The sequence below is a fragment of the Loxodonta africana genome, chromosome 23 (assembly GCF_030014295.1).
Source record: "Loxodonta africana isolate mLoxAfr1 chromosome 23, mLoxAfr1.hap2, whole genome shotgun sequence".
Lineage (NCBI taxonomy): Eukaryota > Metazoa > Chordata > Mammalia > Proboscidea > Elephantidae > Loxodonta > Loxodonta africana.
This window is the reverse complement of record NC_087364.1, coordinates 72,461,351-72,466,150: the sequence shown is the minus strand read 5'-3', so window position 1 is coordinate 72,466,150 and position 4,800 is coordinate 72,461,351. Positions and strand designations below refer to the sequence as shown.

At 45.9% G+C, this 4,800-nt stretch overlaps 1 pseudogene; it reads right to left on the bottom strand.

Annotated features, from left to right (window-relative positions):
- Positions 1-3,012: 3,012 nt before the first annotated feature.
- LOC100675875 (mitochondrial ubiquitin ligase activator of NFKB 1-like) lies at positions 3,013-4,031 on the bottom strand (annotated as a pseudogene).
- Positions 4,032-4,800: the final 769 nt, after the last annotated feature.

Genomic DNA, 4,800 nt, shown 5'->3' with positions numbered 1-4,800 from the left:
TTATTCATCAATAATTGAAAATTTGGAAAAACCAGGTAACTTTTCTATAACACAGTTCAAGGTCTCTTTTTCAAAGAGTTCATTTTAAAAACTTTGCAATCTGATGGAGATAAACATTGGAAATATTGCTTGGCAAAATCCAATAAATCAACAAAGATTTATTATTATTATTATTTTTTACAACTCTCCCTAGATGATGCACGGCTTGATAGAGCAATATTTTTTAGATTGATAGCACTTGGCAGACTTCTCCATAGGGAATATTGTTGACTCATGTACAATGAATAGTTTTTATATTGAAATTCACGTCTAACTTATCTGATGTTTCTATTTGCTCAGGCACTTGAGCAAACATAAAAATGAAAAGTACTGGCACAAATAAAAAGAATATTTTCAATCTGGTATTTTAACTAGAAACACATTATTGCTTTTTAAAATGGAAAAGTCAATTATTTTACATTCACGGCAGAAGCATTCAAGCCACAAGGCACAAAAAAAAAGACATTTAAAAGGAAGAAATAAGCTGACATACGGGAATCTGGCTACGTTTACTCTGTATGTTCTAGCTTAGGAATTTTCTAATTTTGTAAAAATGCTGTTTTTCTTTCATCGCTTCTCTCCATAGATAAAAGCAGTTTTTGGTCATACTCAGGAAGTTTCCATGTGATATTCGTACCCTTTCAATTCTTCTGTGGTGGCTGGATTTGCAGGGTCTGGCACATACATGTTGCATGATGTGAAGAACAGAGCAAAAGTTATGGCCGTAAAACAAAACGAAACAGAAAGGAAGAGAACGTTACTGTGTTTCTGCCCTCATTACAGTGAAAACAGGAGACACTGTATCATTCGTCAGTGGAGGCCCCAGGGAACTTACTGACGCGTGCTACAACTTACTTTAATATATTTAGTGTAGATGGTGTGAAGTTAGTATGTGCTAGTTCTTTCAAGCTTTAAACCCAGGCACAGAGAGTTGCCCTAATGGACAATCCATACTGCAGGGGTAATCTGCTATGAGTAATAGAGTGGCTACCTGCCAGACAGGGCGACCACAAACTCTGTTATTTGTATCTTGATCAAACCAAGACTATGGTCATTAAAAAAAACAAAGCCAACCCATTCCCATCGTGTCGATTCCCACTCCTAGCGACCCTGTAGGACAGAGTAGAACTGCCCCATAAGGTTTCCAAGAAGCGCCTGGTGTATTTGAACTGCTGACCTTTTGGTTAGCAGCTATAGCTCTTAACCGCTATGCCACCAGGGTTTCCAAAGAGAGACGGCACAGTCTGTGTCAGAAGGGTTATTATTGATACAAACGGGGGCCTGCTGATTATATGGTGAATGTTAGGAACAGGCTCTCCTTGTAAAATTTAAGGTATTCAGGATATGAAGATTGACTGTACCCCCCGCATGAAGGTATAAGAACCTGAGAAGCCTTCTAGTCTGTGCCCTTAGGGAAGGCATCTATACTCAACTCCTAAATGGTCCCCGGGGCCCGATTACCCAATAACCAAGGTACACACGGGTCCAGTGGTGCCTTCCCGCCAATCTGCAGTGCACAATTTCACCCGTCCCTCACCATGTCAAAGATGTGGTGAAACCCGTGTGAAACTGCCCACCACAGATGAGCAAGTAAACACAGCTAACCCCTGTGTACCTCGCTCAGTGCAAACCGATGCACACCATGTTTACTGGCTAATCTGCCCCTGAGAGTCCCATTGGTTTAAGAGGATTCTACAGAGCTGACAGAATCTTGCCTCGCGAATGTTCTCATGTCTGCTTCAAGTGAACTTTTCAGGATACCTTTTATGGTTTGCATTGTGTCCCCCCAAAAATATGCACTGTAAATCCTAACCTCTATGCCTGCGGTTATAACCCATTTGGGAATGTGTTGTCTTTGTTATGCTAACAAGGCAGGATTACTGTAGGGTGTGTCTTGAGTCAATCTCTTAGAAGATAGAAACGGAGCAGATTAAACAAGCAGAGATGAGGGAAGACAGATGCCAAGCCACATGGAGATCTCCAAGGAACCAGAAAACAGAAGCTGAAGAGATAAGAACCTGCCCCAAGAACCAAAAGAGAGGAAAGCCTTCCCTTAGAGTCGGCACCCTAAATTCAGACTTCTAGCTTCCTAAACTGTTAGCAAATAAACTTCTGTTTGTGAAATACTTGTGGTAGTTTAGTAATAGCCAGATAACTAAGACAATCCCTTAAAGACAGGGAGCGGGAACTCCTTTGACCTTACACAACAGCTCATAAGGATGGTGCCTTATAAACTATGCCTGCTTGCTAATGAATGGGCAAGACATACCCATATGCATGGATGGCAGTTTTCTTTCATTATAACCCGGAAACCAAGGGCGTGGGGCGGCAGCTATCCCTCATCTACCTCAGACTGCCTCCCAGGCTACTGGTATCTACCAAAAAGGTCCCTGGGTGGTGTGAACAGTTTGCGCTGATTACTAACCTAAAGGTTGGCAGTTCGAACCTACACAGTGGTGCTACAGAAGAAGGGCCTGGCAAACTGCTTCAGTAAAGATTACAACCAAGAAAACCCCATGGAGCAGTTCTATAACACATGGGGTTGCCATGAGTTGGAATGGACTCAACGGCAATGGTTTTTCTTCTTTTTTAAATCTAACCAGACAGTTTGGCACAACCAAAACAAGAACGTAACACATTTGTGATGCAATAAGTTGCTCCTATAAAACAAGACACTTCCGTCAAACCTGCTGTGGAAGTCTCAGAATCCCATGTCTCTGATATCAAATGAGGATGTAACAAGTCCCCACTTTTCACAGCTCCGTTCAGTTCTGACACCAGCTGTCTCTGCAGCACTTCTTTCTCTGGCCCTAGCCACCCAGGTCAGGCAGGTTCCCTCCCTCCTCTCCACCATCCCTCAGTCACACCTGGAGATTGACATCGCCCCCCACCACTGCTTTCTTAAAGGCCTCCAGATAAGAATTCCTGGAAGGGGGATTATTTCTCAGGCCTGACTGTGTAGCTTCAGGACAGTTAGCTATTGTACAAGGGAACCACGCGGGTGATCTCCTGTCTGCAGAAGGGGCATCTCTTGGGCTCTGCAAGGCGCGGTAGCCCACACTCCAAGAAGACGCAGGACTTGAAGTTGCTCAGACACACAATGTGGGCATTCCTTAGACTCTCCCTGTCCTCGGGTGTGGCTCTGCTCTGCAGCTGGGCCTCGAGCTCCCGAAATTCCTCCCGCATCTGCGTGAGGCTCGGCCCTGCTGCTGCTGGCTCTGCCTTTGGAGGATGAAGAAGAGGGTGGAACAGGCAGTCACGCCAGACACCAGAGTCAGGACCTTCCAGAGTCAGACACTCGAGTCCTGCCCCTGCATCAGGCTGTCAGAGTCCTGGCTGCTCAGACAGTACTGCATGCCCTGCTTGGGCGGCTGGAGGCAGATGGTGTTCTTGTCCAGGACCAGTTCACCCACCCTGTGAGGGTGGCCCCAACCTTCAGCATCTCCTCTGTCTCCTGGATGCCTTTGGGCTGCTCACTGCTGACGTGGTGGCTGATGACATCAGCGAAGGCCTGGATTGAGGGGTGAAACTTCTCCTACAAGGTCTCCAGGGCCAGGTCCACCCAGCCAAGGGGCTTCAGCACTCAGACAGCCACGCCCGCACCATCTTCCTGGGGCACCAGGTCAGACGGCACCATGTTGGTTCTCTGGTGATCTTTGAACAGTCATTTCAAAGGTGAGTTGTTCGATTCCATACCATCTCGTGCTCCTGAATTGTTGCTGAATTACTCCCTTGCAATTTTCCACAAACTGATCGTTGAGCACTTCTTTAACAGATTGCACAGCTTCTTCAATAGCAGCATAAGGTGCACATTTTCTCAGAGCTTCCAAAAGAATACCCTTTAGATCTCTACCCAACTGGGTTTTTTTGCTCACTTCAGTTCATGGGAGACCTGGGCCTTCTGCCAGTGTATGGAGTACAGGACAGTGGTGATGACAGAGCGGTGCCCAGGAGGTGAACTGGCATAGCAAGGGCCACCTTCCGCTCTCCATGCTGGGCCAAGGTCTGCTTGTAGTCGGCGACCCTGAGGTCTGGGCCCATGACCCCTGCCCACCACCTCCCACCATCTGGGCTTGCAAACCGCTTTTTTCTGGCTGACTCGTCTATGCCAAGAAATTTGCAAGACAGCTACCTAGCAACCGAGTGGAAGAGATCCCTATATGTGCCCATTCCAAAGAAAGATGATCCAAAAGAATGTGGAAATTATTGAACAATATCTTTAATATCACATAAAGTTTTGCTGAAGATCATTCAGAAGCAACCGCAGCAGCATATTGACAGGAAAACGCCAGAAATTCCAGCTGCTTCCTGCAGCTACTAATCTCCAGGTTACTTCAGCCTGCTCTGGTCTGCTCTTTTAGCCTTCCAGCAACTGCACAACTGAGTCCCTGAATTAAAGTCCCTCTGCTTTAAGTACCAAGCATAACTTCTATCCTCTTAACTGGACCCTTACTGATAGCGCATACCGGGAGACACAGCTAGAAACAACCTGGAAGAAACCAAATACAGAGCAGAAGCTCAGTGATCAGAGAAAAGAGAGGAGGCTGACAGTGCGTCACTAGGGTTGGTGTCACCCAGCGCAGTAATACGAGCAGCAATGAAAGCAACAACGTGTACTTGTAGCGTGTGCATAAGCCTTGTGATTCCACGCGTCGCTGTAACTCGGTAATAATGACAGCTCTGACCAGAGCACATTAGAAGGTTCAAAAAGTAAACTAGCACAGGGTTTTAGGCTTGTAGCTATATTAATACATGTAAGCT